At 33.6% G+C, this 24,311-nt stretch overlaps 1 pseudogene; it reads right to left on the bottom strand.

Moving 5' to 3' along the window:
* Positions 1–327: 327 nt before the first annotated feature.
* LOC139854509 (uncharacterized) overlaps positions 328–24,311 on the bottom strand; it is a 72,113-nt pseudogene continuing 48,129 nt past the window's right edge.

The following is a 24,311-nucleotide window of genomic DNA, read 5'->3' as shown; positions in this document are numbered from 1 at the left end:
GTTATATAAGCAAACATTTAAGATTCATATATTCGTCAAGAAAACAACAAAATCTAAAAACATTTTACTTATACTATTTACTAGCTTGTAATACAGGGTTCGCATTTGTATTCACAAAAAACTAACAGAAAATGTGGAAAACATTAATCCACAAAGTCAAACGCACCCACGATTACTTATCTACGATTTACTAACTACTAATACATGGTTCACGATTGTATCAACAAAAAAAGTGGAAAACATAAATCGACGAAGTCAAACGCACCCACGATTACTTATCAATCGTCACAACAAAAAACTACAAAATCAAGAACCATCCGTAACAAGTTACTTGGCAGAGATAGTTAACAGCAAGCCGAAATGATCACTCGGCAAAACCGGTAGTTCCACTTCTTTATCTCCTTTCTGCTTTAAATACGTCACTTTAGGTATCGGTTTCGTCCCAACCATTTTAATACACTTAACTTTAAAATCACACAAACTAATCAAGAATCTATCCATACGTTTTTGCAATTTCCAATTAGCAGATAACATCGGGTTTGCTTTTGTATCACAAGTCCATCCGATTTCCTTCGGTTTGAGTTCGGTCCAAGCGTCAATCCATCCATCGGGAAGTGGAAACTCGCCATCTAACTTATCGTCCCAATTCATATCACCACAAAAGATTACGTTTCGGTTTTTATTTAGAAAGTCAACGGCTTCGTTGGCTTGTTTGACCCGTTCTTTACTGTACATTTCAAAGTTTGGTGGGCCAGGGCATGGGCTCTCAAGATGGGATGTAGCAACAACCAAAGAAGTATCTCCTTGAGTCGAAAGTTCAGCAATACATAACTCTCGTCCCATTGCAGAATAACTAAACGGCTTACAGTTGAATGATTTCACGGGCAATTTGCTAAGCTGCAAAACTCATCAGAATAAGGGTAAATCATACAACAAAAAACCAGATCGTAGTTGTAAAACTAATTTTCTGAGTATTCTTGAGTTTTGAGTTTTGGCCAAGTTTGACCGAGTACTCCCGAGTTGCTAAAACCGAGTATTTTAAAAAATAAATAAATAAAAATTAATAAAAAAACTGTTCTTATGTTGAAAGTGAATGTTTTTTTTGTTCTTATCGCAAACAAATAATTAACATATTAAGACCACACATAATGGTGGCGCCTACGTGAAGTGAAAGAGGTGCACTTTTTGGGGCATGTCAGTGACTGGACTATGCCATTTTAGAAGGAGCTGTTATGGGGGGCTTTTGTCATGGGATGACAGTGACGTGACATTTACTTTTTATTTATTTTTAGTTATTTTAATTAGTTTTTATTTATTAAATAAGATAAAATGTAACATTTTTCATATATATAAAAAAATATAAGTTACATAAAAAAAAGTTACATTAATAAAAAAAAAGTTACATTAATAAAAAAAAGTTACAATAATAAAAATAAAAGTTACATTAATAAAAAATAAAGCTTACATAAAAAAAAAACATTACAAGAATTAAAAAAATAAAAGACTAGTTTGTAGATCGAAAGTTCGGTGGGAGGTCCCAAATATGAGCCGTTAAATCTTCACGTAGTTGATCGTGTACGGCTCGATCACGAATTTCCTTTTCTCGTGATCTTCGATCTTTGACTCTTCTCCTAATATTACGACGGGGCCTGTTTTCGGGTTTATCTAACCATTCTTGTTCCCAAGTACTCAAGGCAAAACCGTTATTTTCTTGTATCATGTTGTGCATAACAATGCAACTGTACATTATCCTTCTCATCTTGTTAACGCTCATAACTCGTGCCGGAGTTTTCAAAATTGCAAACCTACCTTATAAAACACCAAATGTACGCTCAACGTCCTTTCGAGCACTCGCTTGAAATCTAGTAAATTTGACTCGTGGCTCATCAATAGGCGTCGAGTATCCCTTTATTAACGTTGTCCAATCAAGTAGTAACCAAATGGATACACGTGTCCGTTTACTTCAAACGGTGATGGTGCAGCTGTATCCTTTTTTAGTGAATCAAACAACGGAGAGTGATTCAACACATTTATGTCGTTGTTTGAACCAGCCATCCCAAAAAACGAATGCCATATCCACATATCGTATGAAGCAACCGCTTCAAGCATGATCGTAGGGTGACCGTGATCACCTATAGTATACTGACCTTTCCATCTAATGGGACAATTTTTCCAAGCCCAATGCATACAGTCAATACTACCCAACATTCATTTAAAACCATGTTTCTCCTCGTGCGCCTGTTCATGCATATTTTTTTCAAGGGAAGACCTACACACGAACATCAATGCGAAAGGGTTTTTTTAGGCGTCAACGTCGTTGATCTCCGGTCCGGTTACCGTGAATAACCCGTACCCGAGATGATGATCTCGGGAGGGTGGCCAACGAATTGCCCGCCGGTCGATAGTCGGACCCTATCGACGGCAAAGGGAGAAAAAACCCTACAACACCCGTAGGTAAAAACCCTAGTGTTGCGATCGTGAAGACGATCGTGGAGAAGATCCGGCTATGACTGCCGCATGCTTTCATTGAGAGAGTGAGAGGCAAGATTGAATGACCGCATGAGGGTGTATGCGATTGGGAGCGTGTGAACTTGATGTAGGTTTTGCCCCATATTTATAGATGGGAATTAGAGTTACTTGACTTGGGGCCAAGTTAATTGCGTAGACCCTAATTGGGCCAAACCCTACGTCATCAAGTCCCTCAAGTTCGGTATGATATTTTTGTTAAGTATCGTATCGAACTTCTCATTATGCTACGGAAAATAAGTTCACAGGAGCCTGCGCAAACAACTGTGCGTAAACCCGCGAACATATGCGCAAAAAACCGCATGCAGAATGCTTGGAAAACCGCATGAACTAGCATGCGTAAAACCGCATGAAAATTGCGTCTAAAGTCGCGGACAACTGTGCGCAAAGCGTGCGTAACCTGGACAAAAGCGTGTGGACAGTTGCGCAAGCGCGCGAACATCTGCGCTAAATATTCATGTACTTAAACCGCATATAACGAATTAAAAGCTCAATAAGAAAAGACAAACCTTCTCAAACCGAACGATAGACGGTAGAAACACGAGACATAATGCATCGTGCCCCACGGTGGGCGCCAATTGTTCATGCATATTTTTTCCAAGGGAAGACCTACACACGAACATCAATGCGAAAGGGTTTTTTTAGGCGTCAACGTCGTTGATCTCCGGTCCGGTTACCGTGAATAACCCGTACCCGAGATGATGATCTCGGGAGGGTGGCCAACGAATTGCCCGCCGGTCGATAGTCGGACCCTATCGACGGCAAAGGGAGAAAAAACCCTACAAGACCCGTAGGTAAAAACCCTAGTGTTGCGATCGTGAAGACGATCGTGGAGAAGATCCGGCTATGACTGCCGCGTGCTTTCATTGAGAGAGTGAGAGGCAAGATTGAATGACCGCATGAGGGTGTATGCGATTGGGAGCGTGTGAACTTGATGTAGGTTTTGCCCCATATTTATAGATGGGAATTAGGGTTACTTGACTTGGGGCCAAGTTAATTGCGTAGACCCTAATTGGGCCAAACCCTACGTCATCAGCGCCGAATACAACCGAGCAACGTCAGTTGCCGTCGGCTTCTGCAAATATTCTCGGCCATATAAATCAATTATACACTTGCAAAAATTATTTAAGAAAACATATCTCGTTTTCTCCGCCATTTTTATATATTCATCAAAAATATCAGCGGATGTTCCATACGCCAATTGGCGTAACGCACAAGTTATTTTTTGATACGTAGTAAAACCTAGACGTCCGAGTGCATCCGGACGTTGTTGGAAAAATACAAAGTGTTTAGGAGCATTATTAGTATAAGAGTGATTGAGAATACCGTCTTTGATACGTAGAAATAAATTAATTCGCATCCGAAATCGTCTCTTGAAAACGTCGTCTGGAAACGTCGGATTTTGCGAAAAGTAGTCGTTCAACAAAAGGAGACCCGCAGCTTCACGATCTCTATTAATAAAACGTCGTGGGTTCCGTTGCACCAGATTTCTTCTAGATGGACTTTCCTCCTCTTCGTCGGACGAGGTGCTATCGAATAGCAAATCTAGACTAGCGGCTAAAAACTCCATTTTTTATAACAACGAAAGTGTTTATGTAATATAAATTAAATTGATAAAGTAGAGAGTATAAAGAAAGGTGTGAAAAAAATGGTTAAATGTGTATGTATTTATAGGAGGAACAGGGAAAAAAGAAAAAAAAAGAAAAAGGCAACGGCTATAATTTCCAACGGTTTAAAAACCCAACCAATCACCACCCGCCACGTGTCCAACCCGCCCATCCTCAGGCCCGTGATCCGGCGACAAACGCCGTGGGACAAACGCCCACCGCCGCCCAGTTCCGGTGTTTGTGGCGGCGTTTGTGGCGTGATCCGGCTCTACGCCGCTGCGTTATCTGTGGTCTGACATATAGCCATAAAAGGCATATTTATTGAATAGTAAAAGTGAGGTACGAATGAAGCTAACCTGCATGCAAAAGTATCGTCTAGTACTCGCCTGATCCAAAGAAAGTGAGCATTTATACGACTTCCACCATTTAGATCTTTGAAAAAGGGCGTATATATTCGGAGTGACCTACAAAATAAACAATTTGAACAATAAAAATAATAGTAAAAGACTATTAACATATTCCCATATAGACAGTTAGGCAAATACCTGTAAACATATGACGTCAGGAGAATGCAATTGAGTGATTTTTCCTATGGCTCTCATTCTTAAACGAGGTTCGACAAATTCTGTAAACCAAACATTTTAACTCAATATTTTCAGCGTTCTTGAATCCATTTTAGCTTGAGTTTCATCTACAACACATTCAGCAACATTAGTGTACCAGAACGCGTCAAGTAATCATCAAATTAAACAGAATTATCAGATATTTAACTCATTTATAATGGTATTATTATCATGTACTGCAACAACAACAACGTTCTGAAAATTCAAACTCACCGGAGGTAACCAAAGCTTTATCAATTGAAAATGGGTGGTGATATTTTCACTCATGATATTGATAAATCCACTCAAAAAATGTATAATACCTCTAAATGATGTTTTATACTACAAATTTTATGTTAAATTTTACTCTATTTATGGAAGATAGTGGTGGATATATCAAAATTGTATTTGAATATATCGCCTCACTAATAAAATTGATCTAAAAGCATAAAAATACACCTCTGAATACACATTATCAATCATGTGCTTTGGTCGTGTTTCTTGAATCAATATCTGTGAATCGAGATCCGTTGCTAATGATGTTTTTTTTTCACTCTTTTACGTAATATTTTCAATCCGGGTTAGCAATGGGATTGTTGAATCGAGAAATAGATCAGAAATTCCTATAACAGTTTCCATTGGAGTCAAGGTTACTGAATTATTTGATTGTATCGATCTCCATTGTTAACCTTTTTCCAGTGTGTTTGTGTTTTACGGGCTGTTAGGCCGTGTTTAATCAGGGGAGAAAATTATTAAACGGGAGTTATTGCTCCATGGTTAGATTAGATCTAAAGGCTAGTCAAATACTAATGAAAAGTCAATAAAAAATAACTCTTTTCAAAAACTCTCTTCGTACAACATGAACCTTCCTTTTCAAACTCACCCAGGGACGGAGGATTTAAGAGGCAGGGGAGGGCTCCGGCCTCCTCAAAAAGATTTGGACCATATAGTAGTTTTCTAATTTTTAAGGGTGTAATGTGAAAAGTTTTACAATTGGTCATCCAGTGGGTAGTGTCTTCGTGTGCAACTCTTTACTTTCAAAACTAAAAAAATAAAACCTACCTTCTTGTTCCTAATCTAGCGAACATATTCTGCACAAGGTATATTTATTATTATATACACTTCCTTATACTAATATTATATGTACTCCTTAATATGTTTGTTCGAAAATATTTTTATTAATGCGGCTCTTTTATAATTAATGTAACATCCCAGGTAACAGGTTCCCCGTAGCATGATATTGTCCGCTTTGCCCGTAGACGCACGGATTTTTCTTGGCGACCAAACACGACAAACACTTTCCCAGGAGGTCACCCATCCTGGTAGTGCTCTCGCCTGAGCACGCTTAACTGCAGAGTTCTCATGGGATCTGCTGCGCTTGTGGTCCCAAAACGCGTCATGCTAGGAAAGGTCTCCACACCCTTATAAGGCATGCTTCGTTCCCCTCTCCAACCGATGTGGGACGGATGTAACACGGATGTTACAATCCTCCCCCCTATTGGGACACAGCGTCCTCGCTGTGCACGTTTGGTCCGGGGCCTGGCTCTGATACCAAATGTGGTGCCCCGTACAAAAACATCGTGTACGAATCATCAACAACAGGATCATTACAAGATTAAGTACTATATGCGTTTTCAAAAAGAGTTTGCATTCAATAATAATGTGATGTCTAAACCAACATCGAATGTTTTACAATCCAAAAGCATGCTTCACTAAGTAGAAGCAAATAATAAGTGTATGTGACCATAATGGTCGTTACAAGTCTTAGTTCAAAAGTAGTGAAGTTTGAATGCAAGGTAAAGTAGTTCATGCGATGACAACTCTAAGCAGCGGGTGTCTACAGCACGATTAGTACACAGCGGAAGCTAACCTCAAGCACCTGAGAAAAACATGCTTAAAAACGTCAACACAAAGGTTGGTGAGCTATAGTTTAAGTATAACAGCATGTAAGGTAGGCCACGAGATTTCAGTGCTACAAAGAGCGTTTCAAAACAGTAAGATAAAGTATATGTTAACCGTGGGCACTTGGTAACTAACTTAACGTTTATACCCCCTGAAAGTACACTTGGCAAGTGCGTATGTCTACAAAGTATTAAACACTCGTTAAATGCTAGCGCGACTAGCCCGAGTGGGGATGTCAAACCCTATGGATCCATATCTAAGATTCGCGTTCACGGTTCAAAAACCAATGATTAAACGTTACCGAGCTAAAGGGAATGTTTATGCCGTTGTATAACTCACACATATATAAGTTTAAGTACTCGTGCCTAGTATGTAAAACATAAAATCCGCATGTATTCTCAGTTCCCAAAATAAGTTAAAGTAAAAAGGGAATGCTATAACTCACAATGATAATGTAGTCGTAAAGTCGGTTCGGAAAAGGTGTGCAAGTAAACGGTCCGAAAGTCCTCAACCTAAGTCAAATAGTACTAAGTCAGTAAATCGTCTTAATAGGTTTAAAAGTATGTAAATAAGGTCTTAAGGGTCATCATTAATCATCATCAAACAAAAGGCGTAAAGTAAGTTTCGTTTATGAAAGTAGTTTACAACAAAGGCTGATTTCAGTCAGTCACCACGGCCTCTAACCTTACTGAAAAAAGGTGAGACCAGTGGCCATGGCTCCGTATATGAGTCCTTTAAGTGTGTTAAAATTTACAGAAGCAAACTCATCTTCGTTTGACCGTGGCGACGGTCTAAGTGCGAGTAGGTCAGAAATTTCTGCACAACGTTAAAGGACATAGTAACGATCGGAGGGCCATAAATCCTAAACCGTAACTCGGATTAAGATGAGTCCTATATGAAAAGTTATCTACTAGAAAAGATCTATCTAAAAATAATGGTTAGAACAGCCCAGGTCTGCTGGTATATTACAGAAACAGCAGGTCAGTAGGTTTTGGACAGAAACAGTAAGTTTAAGTGAGTTCCGGTGGTCTTGGTGCTTGATGTTCATCATGGTTCTCATCCTTGATGCATATAGCTTCAAGTGTACAACTCATTGATGTATCTACATCATCTTAGCCAAGTCTTGACCATCATAACCCTAGTGCAAGTCTAAGACATGAAGCACAACTCACTTAAGAGTTGCATGTAGTTTGATGAACCAAAGTTACATCAAAGTCTTAGGTTTGACACTTACATGAACTATAATAGAAATATTGAACTCTAAACTTGAAAATAAACTAACTAATCAAGATCTTAAGATGTAGAAAATAGTTCTTAGTTGAAACGCCCGTTCCTAATCCATCCGGACGAAGTCCATATCGATTATAAACGATTCACAATAGTTGATTACATCGCGAGGTACTTGACCTCTAAATGATACATTTTAAAAACATTGCATTCGTTTTTAAAGACAAACTTTCATTCATCGAAAGTTGACAGGTATGCATACCATTTCATAATATCCAACTATAAATGACCTAATTTGTCATTCACTTAATCTCAATCTCTAATGAACTTCAACGACTCGAATGCAACGTCTTTTGAAATATGTCATGAATGACTCCAAGTAATATCTTTAAAATGAGCTAATGCACAGCGGAAGATTTCTTTCAAACCTGAGAATAAACATGCTTTCAAGTGTCAACCAAAAGATTGGTGAGTTCATTAGTTTATAGTAATCATTTCATTTTCATCATTTAAATAGACCACAAGATTTCATATTTCCATTTCTCATAAACATACGTCCCATGCATAGAGACAAAAATATCATTCATATGGATTGAACACCTGGTAACCGACATTCACAATATGTATATAAGAATATCCCCATCATTCCGGGATCCTCCTTCGGACATGATATAAATTTCGAAGTACTAAAGCATCCAGTACTTTGGATGGGGCTTGTTGGGCCCGATAGATCTATCTTTAGGATTCGCGTCAATTAGAGTGTCTGTTCCCTAATTCTTAGATTACCAGACTAAAAAGGGGCATATTCAGTTTCGATCATTCAACCATAGAACGTAATTTCGATTACTTGTGTCTATTTCGTAAAACAGTTATAAAAACAGCGCATGTATTCTCAGCCCAAAAATATAAAGGGTAAAAAAAAAGCAAATGAAACTCACCATACTGTATTTTGTAGTAAAAATACATATAACATCATTGAACAAGTGTAAGGTTGGCCTCGGATTCACGAACCTATATTAATTATATATATTTATGTATTGGTCAATGTTTGTCTAACAATTTAAGTCAGGTCATAGTGTACCACAATCCTAATGCTCGAGACTAATATGCAAAAGTCAACAAAAGTCAATTTGACTCAAAATGATTTTCAAAATTTATATATGATTATTATATAGTTTAAATATCGTCGTTTTATATTTTTAAATATTTTTAAAAGATTTATCAGAGTAAAAATATAATTCATTTATTAATAAATAAAACTTTATATAAAAATATACTTTTATATATCTTAGCTAATAAAATTTATAACGTTCATTGAATATCATAAAAATATTATGATAGGTTTTATTAAGGTACTTATATTATTTGTATTACATTTTTATCTGATAAAATAACATTGATAATAATAATAAGTAAATTTTGTATTATTTTGTAATAATAAATATTATTATTCTATTAATAAAAATATCAATATTTATTTTTACTAAAAATGATATTATAATAAAATGATAATTCTAGTTATGATAACTTTAATATTTACGATACTTTAAAATAACCATTTTATTTAAAATGATAATAATAATGATATTTTATAGTAACAATGACATTTCTATTAAAATGATAATTTTTGTTAAAATGATAGTTTTAATACTAACGATACTTTTAATAATAATAATAATGATAAAATAATAAAAATTGATAATTTTATTTAAATCATTATCTTTAAATTTCCTAATAATACTCGTACTCATTATTTCCTAATCAGTTTGTTACTAGCTTTTAAATCGTCTTTTATATCTCGTTCATTTTAATGATAATGATAGTAATCATAATAATTAAGTGTTACTAAAATTAATTTTAATTTTAATAATAATAAATATTATGATACTGATAATACTAATAACTATTTTAATGATAATAATAATAATTATTATTATTATTATTATTATAATTTTAACTATAATAACGATAGTAATAATAATAAAAATAACAATTTTTAACGATTATACTTTTATTGATAATGATAATAATAATAATATTAATAATTAGATAAAACTAGAACGCCAATAATAACGACGATAATAATAATCATTTTTAATAATAATACAAAAATTCATTTGACAATAACTTCTAATCCATTCATCGAATCCATTCGATATCTAAATGAAAAGTTTATAGTTTTTCGCCAGCTTTCCAGCGACATGCATATGTTATACCTTATCTCAACCGCATATGTAACTAATTCAAGATTCGACATAACCTATCTAAGGGAAATATCAAAAGTACAAGCATGCATAATCCTATTTTCTCGAGCACTAGTCAGGGATACACTATTAATATGTAAAAATTAAATTATGAGTACTCACGTATCAATATTGAGGTTCAATATTGCAGGAAAGGTACATAGACGCAACGAAGATGATAAACACTAAATTGACCTCGCGAGCATAACCCCCGAACCATACCCATAACCTCCATAGCTATAACCCATAATTTCCTTAGCTCTATCCCGCTCATAAAACCAGTTTTGAAAACTCATTTTTGGATCACTCGGACAGTACTCCGTCGTAGTATTTTATGTAAATGTTAATACTAATAATACTCCAAATACTAAGATTAATAATTATAACTATCCTAATAATAATAGTAATAACAATAGTTTAATTAATATAAATAATACTCCGTAGGAAGAAAGAATGAAAAAAAAATAAGAATTGCAGAATGAACGAGTTCGGGTTTTAAAGAACATTAGCCACCAACCCCCACCATGCGATCGCATGGTTTTGAGAGGGTTTGTCCATGGGATCGCATGGACATCATTTTCAACTCACATTCGCAAATCAAGTGCTGCCGACACTCTAATACACTTACGTATGATATATATAATTATTATTTAATATATAATATATTTAATCTTTAGAATTAATTAAATATTATATTATATTTACGCTCATGGTAAAAATATAATTTTTACAAAAATGACACGGTCGTGGTCTGATGACTCATGTACCGCTTTCTGTTTTTCGAGCGCACTTTCGTACGTTTAGAAAACTAGCCTTTTACGTTACGCGACGTGTACCTTTTGCAAAAATTAGACTTACTCATCAATAAATTTCCTTTATAAAAATATAACTTATAAAATTGAGCGTTGTGGTCATTTACTTCTATAAATCAGTGACTCGTTGTTTATCAAAATATATTATTTTAAATCAGGACGTTTTATGACTCGTACCTTTATCAAAATATAGACTTAAATAAATGAAAAATTAACCCACTCAAAGTGTAACTTAATCTTTTGAGTAATTTGGTTATTTACTTTTATAGACCATAATCTCGTTATTTATCAAAACAATTTTAATGATATTAGTTTAGATCAAAATGTTTGTTGACTAATTATAATATAATAATTCATCATCTCGTAAAATATATATATATATTTTCATTTTAATAAAAAAATAAACTCGTATATATCGTATATAATGGAAATATTAACGTAATAATATTATATTTAGTTTTTCAAACTAATAATAGTTTAAAGTCTATTTTAAAAACATAAAACACGTAACGTTTACACTCTAAACCTATAATTCCTTTATACACTAACATTTATTTTAGTTCCCTTAAAATTTCTAAATAAAATAACATAGTATCGATCGAATCAAATAACAATGGTTATGAAATTCAATCCTCTACCAACCTTTTGTCTAATCCTCAATAATTAACACTTTTATATACAATCACTTTTCCAAATATTCTGAATACCGTTAAAAATAAGGGTTTCCTAATTCAAAGTGGACCTCATAACAGAGACTCTCCATCCTAATTCAATGTATCTTATAAATCAATTATTTTATATTTTCATCTAAATCCATCGATAAGCATAATAAACTTATATTGAAACAAAATACATTCTTGTAAAGTATTATATACCTAATACCTTGTTAACGCCTTCACTTAATAAATACTATATACACACATCTATATACACATAAATGTTTGTGAATCATCAGGCATGGTCAAATGGTAACTTGATTACATGAATATTGATTTCAAACTTTTGAGACTTTAACATTATAGATTTTGCTTATCGTGTCGGATACATATAAAGACTAAAGTTTAAATTTGGCTGGAAATTTCTGGGTCATCACAGTACCTACCCGTTAAAGAAATTTCGTCCCCGAAATTTGATAGGGGTCGTCATGGATAACAATAAGAACGTTTTCATGGAAAATATGAGTTGATAATAGAGTTTTATCATTATTGTGTAATATGGATAAAACAATTTGTTTTTGCAAAGAGTACGAATGAAGTTATCATTTAAAATTGAAAATGAATAAATGCAGATTTGACTTAACCGGTGGCATAGTCAAGATTGATTCCCGGAATTTAAGGAATTTAGAAGAAGATCTTCATAATAAGATTTGATATGTCAGTAATTAAGGAGATTAGGATCCTCTTTGGTTATACGCGATAATCTACTTCGATTGCTCTGTCTATAAATCCACCCTCTCCATTTCCTTACAACTCACATCTTCTATTCTTTCTTCTTCAATTCATACCTTAAAGTATTTATCAATATGCTCCATCCTATTTTGATCCTTGATATACTCTTGATTTTTACATCTGTCATCCTTCTCTTTCATCTACCACCGGAGGATTTTATTTACTTCTACTATTATCTTGGGGTTATAGTGTTGTTAATTTTCCCGTGTCTTTACGTTGCAATACATATTGATATGCACGGTTTGTAGTTTCTGGTTGGTTGTTGGGTTTTATATCTTCCCTTATATTTTGAAGTCCCTGCTTCTGTCTTCTATAATCATTGTCATCCACAGTTAATGCTCTCTCCTATTTGCTGCGATTTATACTCCAATTTCTATTTTGGAGTTTCATTCTTTCGTTTCCTCTTCTTGCGACTAAGCATCTCTTGTAATGGTCCGGAATTCACACCTATGGATTTCGGAATGAACATAGTTAACGTTCTAAGAAAGAAATGGTAATGGCAAAATTTTGATTTGGTAAATTACCAGAATACCCTGGAAAAGACCGAATCATCGAGAAAAATTTTCTTGATATGTTTAGAGATTAAATAGAATACAAGAGCCGTGTAGTATGGCACATGATGACGGTATGGTCTGTGAATCATCACGTTCCATTTAGAAACTCAACATAACTTAATGTAATATAATGGCGTTGATCAAGTGTCATTATATTATACTATTTCATGCTTCAGTTCCCAACACTACTTCAAAATATTCCTATTTTAAACTTAAATGTTTCAGAATTTAGAAACTAAAATAGTTTCTTTTATGATGTAATACAGATAGCGCGAAGAGGTAAATGATTTCAAATAAGAAAAATTAAGAAAATATCTTCAGAAATATGGAGGATATTTATAATGAAAGATATGATGATATTTTAGAATTTCTAATATCAGAGGATGATGAAGAATATTGTCCGCAGGGGTTTAGAGTCAGGAACAAGGTATTCGTTAATGACTTCAGCAGGTACTGAATTATTTGGATCCTTTGAAGTCAGGTTCAGTCTTTGTAATTTGTCTACAGCCTCCTTCCTACTTTGCTCAATCCGTTTTCCAGTTCCAAAACTTCTCTTTTCTGCACTTTGCCAGCACACTTCATCATTATCATCCAGCTTTTACCGTTTAAAGTCGTTTATAGTTTTTGCTGCTTCATCAGCATTTTTTTTTTCCATTTTCGGAGAACCAATTCGTAATTCGGAGTGCTTTCAGAAACTTCACATTCAAATTAAGTCCAGAAGATAGACGTTATATATACACATGTAACTGTTGGCGTAGACATGCGGCGAGATTTCAAAATACTGATTGCTAATTCCCAATGATTCGTATGAAAATTCTCATTACAAGATGTGAATGAGTAAATGATGGGGTTTCAATGAATAATTATAATGACTTTTTGAAGAGGCTAAAGTCAAAGGGTAATGAAGTTGTTGGTACATCTGCTAATAATGTGGTGGAATGTAAAAGGTTCCCTGGTAACGATGGTGTATATCTCAAGGTTATAATAAGGTTAGTCTGACTGAAAAAATTGAGGTTGACTTGCTGGAGCTGTGACAAAAATGGCTACTTTGAATAGGAGTCGCAAAGTTATTTTTGCTAATAAATGCCAAAGAATCTGACGCGGATACGTTGTTTAAACTTTTACTTTGGTTTCAAGAGTCTTTTTTTTCAGGTACATAACTGTGGGTAACACGTGGTTGGATCATCATCTCGATTGCTCATCATTCGAAGTGTCTTCAGAAATTTTCGAAGGGTTTGAACACAGATTGTAATCGTTAACATACATTTGATGTTCTAACACAGTTTTGAAGTCAAAATATAGCTTGTGAAAGATGTAAGGATCTAAGAGTGATGATTTTGGTCATATCTCAAGTTGAATTTTGAGATTTCAAAATCAGAATATGTAATTAAATTTTGAATGAGTATGGTTGTTTTGATTTTCTATAAAAGAATGTATATTGTTGTGAAAGTATGGAGTATAATGGATGATTTGCTGAATCAGATTCGAAGAATGTAACATATTAATTGTGAATTTATATATCTCTCGGGTATTACCTACCCGTAAAAAAAAAATTTCACAATTAATATTTTGTACAAAAGAATTTTATTACAGTCTTTATGAATATATATATATATATATATATATATATATATATATATATATATATATATATATATATATATATATATATATATATATGTATATTTTTCTTCAGATGTAACATAGATTTAATGAGTTAATGTTAAATTAAACTCATTTGATTTACGGTTGAAACTAGAATTGAATAATCCCTAAAGGCTTTAAAAAGTACATAACTTTTACGCAGTATTTCTTTAATGACATTATGAATCAATACTTCGTTATTTGTTGATGTATGATGTTCGGTTCGTGGAATTCTTGTGAATTTCGCAAAATACGAATGATGTTATCTGAAAAGTTTCGGGTACATCGATGATGAAAGTGTAAAATCAAATATATATACTTGATTTATTATGAATTGGAATTTGTTGAATTGCGACAGAGATTGTAGTTAATGCTGGTTAAGTTGCGGCCGAAGGACGTACATTTTTGCATATTTGTAATATGAATTAACCGAGTAGTTAAGATTCACACACAATAGCTTAGCACGAAAAGATTTATTTCCAAATATATATATATATATATATATATATATACATATATATAATATACATATAATTTATTCAGAGGGAATGAGTTAATTCTTCATAACTCGTTGATACAATATACACGTTATTGATTCGTAATGATGTCCACAGTGATTCTTGAACTGACGGAGTTTGTGATGTTATCGGTGTTGTTGATTCGGATGTTGACTGTACTGACGATGCTGGTAATGCTGACGGTACTGTTGATGCTGTTGGTAAAGCAAGTTTAGCTTGTTAATCACACACCATTTTTGTCAGGGTTTCTACTCTTCCTTCTATCATTTTGGTTCGCTTAACTGATTTATGGTTAGGGCTAGATTTGATAATCTCTAAGACTTTAGAGATTACATAATCGCCGCGGAATGTTTCTCCAATGAAGTTATGAATTAATACTTCGTCAGTTATTGTTGTTGGTACTCCTTGGTATTTATGGTGTGTATGACATTGATGCTCGTGGGACAGATTGTGAAGTTGAGGTTTACGATGCGGTTGTGGTTGTTGGTAGTGGTAATGATCCTGTTGTGTTGATGATGGTGGTATTGTTGATGCCGGTGATGCTGCTGGTGCTCATGGTATTGTGGCTTGCGATGTTGATGTTACTTGCGGTACTGGTTATGCTGTTGGTGCTGCTGATGGTGTTTGTAATCTTCGCACCGTATTCTCTAAAGTCACTACCCTAGCGCGAAGCTCGTTAACTTCTTCTAGTACACCGGGGCGATCCTCGGTTCGGACGAGCGGATAAATATAATCTAGAATTTGGTGTAATATATAATCGTGATGAGATACTCTGGAAATGAGCGAGAAAATGGTGTTTCGGACAGGTTCGCCGGTAAGTGCTTCAGGTTCTTCGTCAAGAGGGCAATGTGGTGGATGGAAGGGATCACCTTCTTCTTGTCTCCAATGATTGAGGAGGCTACGAACCCATCCTCAATTCATCCAGAATAGGTGATGACTGATTGGTTGATCTATTCCGGTCACACTGCTTTCGGAGCTTGAATGGGATTCCATTTCGGAATCTGAGTGACTTGAACTGATGACGAATTCCATTTCGTACGATTGGATAAAGGATTTTTTTTTTCCGATATGAAATGACTTTGGCTAACGGATGGTATTCTAATTATATAGAATATATATATATATATATATATATATATATATATATATATATATATATATATATATATATATATATATATATATATATATATATATATATAGATCAAAAGATTTCGTAGATTACGGAGGACTTTACGGGATATGTCAGGCAAAGTTTAAAGTAACAGATACGATAAGATATGATTTAGCAGATATGCTAAGATATGAATTTTTGTCTATACATTATTCATGCAATCAATGCAGCAAGACGTGTCTTGACTTAAGAATAATAATCAGGTAATTTTCTAAGGATGGTAAGTAGATGATTTCCGACTAAAAATGATAAGCAAAACTTTTGACATGCAGACACGGTCGAAGTCCAGACTCACTAATGCATCCTAACGACTTATCAGTTAGACACACTAATGTAGACCTGGTTCACTAAGACCACCGCTCTGATACCAACTGAAACGCCCGTTCCTAATCCATCCGGACGAAGTCCATATCGATTATAAACGATTCACAATAGTTGATTACATCGCGAGGTACTTGACCTCTAAATGATACATTTTACAAACATTGCATTCGTTTTTAAAGACAAACTTTCATTCATCGAAAGTTGATAGGTATGCATACCATTTCATAATATCCAACTATAAATGACCTAATTTGTCATTCACTTAATCTCAATCTCTAATGAACTTCAACGACTCGAATGCAACGTCTTTTGAAATATGTCATGAATGACTCCAAGTAATATCTTTAAAATGAGCTAATGCACAGCGGAAGATTTCTTTCAAACCTGAGAATAAACATGCTTTCAAGTGTCAACCAAAAGATTGGTGAGTTCATTAGTTTATAGTAATCATTTCATTTTCATCATTTAAATAGACCACAAGATTTCATATTTCCATTTCTCATAAACATACGTCCCATGCATAGAGACAAAAATATCATTCATATGGATTGAACACCTGGTAACCGACATTCACAATATGTATATAAGAATATCCCCATCATTCCGGGATCCTCCTTCGGACATGATATAAATTTCGAAGTACTAAAGCATCCAGTACTTTGGATGGGGCATGTTGGGCCCGATAGATCTATCTTTAGGATTCGCGTCAATTAGGGTGTCTGTTCCCTAATTCTTAGATTACCAGACTAAAAAGGGGCATATTCAGTTTCGATCATTCAACCATAGAACGTAATTTCGATTACTTGTGTCTATTTCGTAAAACAGTTATAAAAACAGCGCATGTATTCTCAGCCCAAAAATATAAAGGGTAAAAAAAAAGCAAATGAAACTCACCATACTGTATTTTGTAGTAAAAATACATATAACATCATTGAACAAGTGTAAGGTTGGCCTCGGATTCACGAACCTATATTAATTATATATATTTATGTATTGGTCAATATTTGTCTAACAATTTAAGTCAGGTCATAGTGTACCACAATCCTAATGCTCGAGACTAATATGCAAAAGTCAACAAAAGTCAATTTGACTCAAAATGATTTTCAAAATTTATACATGATTATTATATAGTTTAAATATCGTCGTTTTATATTTTTAAATATTTTTAAAAGATTTATCAGAGTAAAAATATAATTCATTTATTAATAAATAAAACTTTATATAAAAATATACTTTTATATATCTTAGCTAATAAAATTTATAACGTTCATTGAATATCATAAAAATATTATGATAGGTTTTATTAAGGTACTTATATTATTTGTATTACATTTTTATCTGATAAAATAACATTGATAATAATAATAAGTAAATTTTGTATTATTTTGTAATAATAAAAATTATTATTCTATTAATAAAAATATCAATATTTATTTTTACTAAAAATGATATTATAATAAAATGATAATTCTAGTTATGATAACTTTAATATTTACGATACTTTAAAATAACCATTTTATTTAAAATGATAATAATAATGATATTTTATAGTAACAATGACATTTCTATTAAAATGATAATTTTTGTTAAAATGATAGTTTTAATACTAACGATACTTTTAATAATAATAATAATGATAAAATAATAAAAATTGATAATTTTATTTAAATCATTATCTTTAAATTTCCTCATAATACTCATACTCATTATTTCCTAATCAGTTTGTTACTAGCTTTTAAATCGTCTTTTATATCTCGTTCATTTTAATGATAATGATAGTAATCATAATAATTAAGTGTTACTAAAATTAATTTTAATTTTAATAATAATAAATATTATGATACTGATAATACTAATAACTATTTTAATGATAATAATAATAATAATTATTATTATTATAATTTTAACTATAATAACGATAGTAATAATAATAAAAATAACAATTTTTAACGATTATACTTTTATTGATAATGATAATAATAATAATATTAATAATTAGATAAAACTAGAACGCCAATAATAACGACGATAATAATAATCATTTTTAATAATAATACAAAAATTCATTTGACAATAACTTCTAATCCGTTCATCGAATCCATTTGATATCTAAATGAAAAGTTTATAGTTTTTCACCAGCTTTCCAGCGACATGCATATGTTATACCTTATCTCAACCGCATATGTAACTAATTCAAGATTCGACATAACCTATCTAAGGGAAATATCAAAAGTACAAGCATGCATAATCCTATTTTCTCGAGCACTAGTCAGGGATACACTATTAATATGTAAAAATTAAATTATGAGTACTCACGTATCAATATTGAGGTTCAATATTGCAGGAAAGGTACATAGTACATAGACGCAACGAAGATGATAAACACTAAATTGACCTCGCGAGCATAACCCCCGAACCATACCCATAATCTCCATAGCTATAACCCATAATTTTCTTAGCTCTATCCCGCTCATAAAACCAGTTTTGAAAACTCATTTTTGGATCACTCGGACAGCACTCCGTCGTAGTATTTTATGTAAATATTAATACTAATAATACTCCAAATACTAAGATTAATAATTATAAGTATCTTAATAATAATAGTAATAACAATAGTTTAATTAATATAAATAATACTCCGTAAGAAGAAAGAATGAAAAAAAAATAAGAATTGCAGAATGAACGAGTTCGGGTTTTAAAGAACATTAGCCACCAACCCCCACCATGTGATCGCATGGTTTTGAGAGGGTTTGTCCATGGGATCGCATGGACATCATTTTCAACTCACATTCGCAAATCAAGTGCTGCCGACACTCTAATACACTTACGTATGATATATATAATTATTATTTAATATATAATATATTTAATCTTTAGAATTAATTAAATATTATATTATATTTACGCTCATGGTAAAAATATAATTTTTATAAAAATGACACGGTCGTGGTCTCATGACTCATGTACCGCTTTCTGTTTTTCGAGCGCACTTTCGTACGTTTAGAAAACTAGCCTTTTACGTTACGCGACGTGTACCTTTTGCAAAAATTAGACTTACTCATCAGTAAATTTCCTTTATAAAAATATAACTTATAAAATTGAGCGTTGTGGTCATTTACTTCTATAAATCAGTGACTCGTTGTTTATCAAAATATATTATTTTAAATCAGGACGTTTTATGACTCGTACCTTTATCAAAATATAGACTTAAATAAATGAAAAATTAACCCACTCAAAGTGTAACTTAATCTTTTGAGTAATTTGGTTATTTACTTTTATAGACCATAATCTCGTTATTTATCAAAACAATTTTAATGATATTAGTTTAGATCAAAACGTTTGTTGACTAATTATAATATAATAATTCATCATCTCGTAAAATATATATATATTTTCATTTTAATAAAAAAATAAACTCGTATATATCGTATATAATGGAAATATTAACATAATAATATTATATTTAGTTTTTCAAACTAATAATAGTTTAAAGTCTATTTTAAAAACATAAAACACGTAACGTTTGCACTCTAAACCTATAATTCCTTTATACACTAACATCTATTTTAGTTCCCTTAAAATTTCTAAATAAAATAACATAGTATCGATCGAATCAAATAACAATGGTTATGAAATTCAATCCTCCACCAACCTTTTGTCTAATCCTCAATAATTAACACTTTTATATACAATCACTTTTTCAAATATTCTGAATACCGTTAAAAATAAGGGTTTCCTAATTCAAAGTGGACCTCATATCAGAGACTCTCTATCCTAATTCAATGTATCTTATAAATCAATTATTTTATATTTTCATCTAAATCCATCGATAAGCATAATAAACTTATATTGAAACAAAATACATTCTTGTAAAGTATTATATACCTAATACCTTGTTAACGCCTTCACTTAATAAATACTATATACACACATCTATATACACATAAATGTTTGTGAATCATCAGGCATGGTCAAATGGTAACTTGATTACATGAATATAGATTTCAAACTTTTGAGACTTTAACATTATAGATTTTGTTTATCGTGTCGGATACATATAAAGACTAAAGTTTAAATTTGGTTGGAAATTTCCGGGTCATCACATTAGTTAGATCTTGAAGATCCATGACTCAAAAGTCTAGATCAAGCATAAGTATACAAAGTTATATTTAAAGAAAACTTATTTGTGTGTTCTTGAACTTTCAAGGTTAACTTTTAGTTCAAGATTAATGAGATCAAGACTAACTTGTAGTACTTGACCATTTAAACTAATTACATGAAAGTAAAGTGCAAGAAGAAGTAAACTAAGTAAACAAGTAAATTATTCATGGTTGTTCATACTTTAAAGATTCAAACCAAAGTTTGATCTTTAGAAAGTAAACTTTAAAGTTTACCTCATGAACTTCAAGTATGAATTTAATCAACACATGAACTTGCAATCTTTTAAGAAAGTATATGTAGAATCATAACTAGTAAGTTAGTATATGTAGAATCATAACTAGTAAGTTATGTTCTTGAGTGTTCTTGATAAATACAAGAAATAAGAAGAATCAAACTAGAAAGTTTATTCTTGGAAACTAGTAAAGAACAACTAACAATTATATGTAACAAACTAACAACAACAAGTAGTCAAACTACAAGTAACAAAAGATGATGATGATTATGTGATGTAAGGTGGCGGTTTTCATGAAGAATCAAAGAGAGAAAAGAGCCTTGTTACTTACTAGTTTAGAGAGAAAAAAGAGAGGAAAGTAGCAAGTATTGTGTGTGTGTTTTTGAGAGAGGAATGCAAGTGAGATGTAATGAAAGAATGAAGTCAAAACTCCCCTAATACTCCCCTAAGGCCAACAGCCTGCAGAAGATTCCAAAGGGGGAGGGGATTAAACCTCAAGATACTTGCAAGTAAAGCCTTAAAAGTGTGGTTAAAAGGGGTAGTCTCATGGGGATTGTGTAGCAACTAGATTCCAAGTCTTTTAAACTAACTAGTTCCATTCAAACATGATACTTATACGTAAATATGGGCTAAATAGTCCAACTAAGAAGTAGGATGGGCTTATAAGCCTTATTCATGAGTCCATTAACTAATAAAGCCCAAGTTCAATTAATTAACAAATAAAGTCCAACAAAAGCCCAAGTAATTAACCAACAACCTTAGTTAATTAAAATGATTAATAAAACTAATCATGAATGTAAATAATACTTGAAAATATTATTCGTGCAAGTTCCGGGTGTCACAAAGACGTTTCGGGCAATTAAAGTCAAGTTCGGGCAATCATGGCAACATGTAAATGTAATGACATACATTCGTTTTATCACACGTATTAATAATAATAATTATTAATAAATAAACGTTGGAAATTCCAGGGTCATTACGTTGGAAATTCCATCTGTAACATCCCAGGTAAACGTTCCCCGTAGCATGATATTGTCCGCTTTGCCCGTAGGCGCACGGATTTTTCTTGGCAACCACACACGACGAGCACTTTCCCAGGAGGTCACCCATCCTGGTAGTGCTCTCACCTGAGCACGCTTAACTGCAGAGTTCTCATGAGATCTACTGCGCTTGTGGTCCCAAAACGCGTCATGCTAGGAAAGGTCTCCACACCCTTATAAGGCATGCTTCGTTCCCCTCTCCAACCGATGTGGGACGGATGTAACACGGATGTTACAATTCTCCCCCCTAATGGGACACAGCGTCCTCATTGTGCACGTTTGGTCCGGGGCCTGGCTCTGATACCATCTGTAACATCCTAGGTAATAGGTTCCCCGTAGCATGATATTGTCCGCTTTGCCCATAGGCGCACGGATTTTTCTTGGTGACCAAACACGACAAACACTTTCCCAGGAGGTCACCCATCCTGGTAGTGCTCTCGCCTGAGCACGCTTAACTGCAAAGTTCTCATGGGATCTGCTACGCTTGTGGTCCCAAAACGCGTCATGCTAGGAAAGGTCTCCACACCCTTATAAGGCATGCTTCGTTCCCCTCTCCAACCGATGTGGGACGGATGTAACACGGATGTTACAATCCTCCCCCCTAATGGGACACAGCGTCCTCGCTGTGCACGTTTGATCTGGGGCCGGGCTCTGATACCAAATGTGATGCCCCGTACAAAACCATTGTGTACGAATCATCAACAACAGGATCATTACAAGATTAAGTACTATATGCATTTTCAAAAAGAGTTTGCATTCAATAATAATGTGATGTCTAAACCAACATCGAATGTTTTACAATCTAAAAGCATGCTTCACTAAGTAGAAGCAAATAATAAGTGTATGTGACCACAATGGTCGTTACAAGTCTTAGTTCAAAAGTAGTAAAGTTTGAATGCAAGGTAAAGTAGTTCATGCGATGACAACTCTAAGCAGCGGGTGTCTACAGCACGACTAGTACACATCGGAAGCTAACTTCAAGCACCTGAGAAAAACATGCTTAAAAACGTCAACACAAAGGTTGGTGAGCTATAGTTTAAGTATAACAGCATGTAAGGTAGGCCACGAGATTTCAGTGCTACAAAGAGCGTTTCAAAACAGTAAGATAAAGTATATGTTAACCGTGGGCACTTGGTAACTAACTTAACGTTTATACCCCCTGAAAGTACACTTGGCAAGCACGTATGTCTACGAAGTATTAAACACTCGTTAAATGCTAGCGCGACTAGCCCGATTGGGGATGTCAAACCCTATGGATCCATATCTAAGATTCGCGTTCACGGTTCAAAAACCAATGATTAAACGTTACCGAGCTAAAGGGAATGTTTATGCCGTTGTATAACTCACACATATATAAGTTTAAGTACTCGTTCCTAGTATGTAAAACATAAAATCCGCATGTATTCTCAGTTCCCAAAATAAGTTAAAGTAAAAAGGGAATGCTATAACTCACAATGATAATGTAGTCGTAAAGTCGGTTCGGAAAAGGTGTGCAAGTAAACGGTCCGAAAGTCCTCAACCTAAGTCAAATAGTACTAAGTCAGTAAATCGTCTTAATAGGTTTAAAAGTATGTAAATAAGGTCTTGAGGGTCATCATCAATCATCATCAAACAAAATGCGTAAAGTAAGTTTCGTTTATGAAAGTAGTTTACAACAAAGGCTGACTTCAGTCAGTCACCACGGCCTCTAACCTTACTGAAACAAGGTGAGACCAGTGGCCATGGCTCCGTATATGAGTCCTTTAAGTGTGTTAAAATTTACAGAAGCAAACTCGTCTTCATTTAACCGTGGCGACGGTCTAAGTGCGAGTAGGTCAGAAATTTCTGCACAACATTAAAGGACATAGTAACGATCGGAGGGCCATAAATCCTAAACCGTAACTCGGATTAAGATGAGTCCTATATGAAAAGTTATCTAATCGAAAAGATCTATCTAAAAATCATGGTTAGAACAGCCCAGGTCTGCTGGTATATTACAGAAACAGCAGGTCAGTAGGTTTTGGACAGAAACAGTAAGTTTAAGTGAGTTCCGGTGGTCTTGGTGCTTGATGTTCATCATGGTTCTCATCCTTGATGCATATAGCTTCAAGTGTACAACTAATTGATGTATCTACATCATCTTAGCCAAGTCTTAACCATCATAACCCTAGTGCAAGTATAAGACATGAAGCACAACTCACTTAAGAGTTGCATGTAGTTTGATGAACCAAAGTTACATCAAAGTCTTAGGTTTGACACTTACATGAACTATAATAGAAATATTGAACTCTAAACTTGAAAATAAACTAACTAATCAA

Source organism: Rutidosis leptorrhynchoides, chromosome 6 (genome assembly GCF_046630445.1).
Source record: "Rutidosis leptorrhynchoides isolate AG116_Rl617_1_P2 chromosome 6, CSIRO_AGI_Rlap_v1, whole genome shotgun sequence".
NCBI lineage: Eukaryota > Viridiplantae > Streptophyta > Magnoliopsida > Asterales > Asteraceae > Rutidosis > Rutidosis leptorrhynchoides.
The sequence above is the reverse complement of the archived record's forward strand: the minus strand, read 5'-3'. Positions and strand labels throughout refer to the sequence as shown.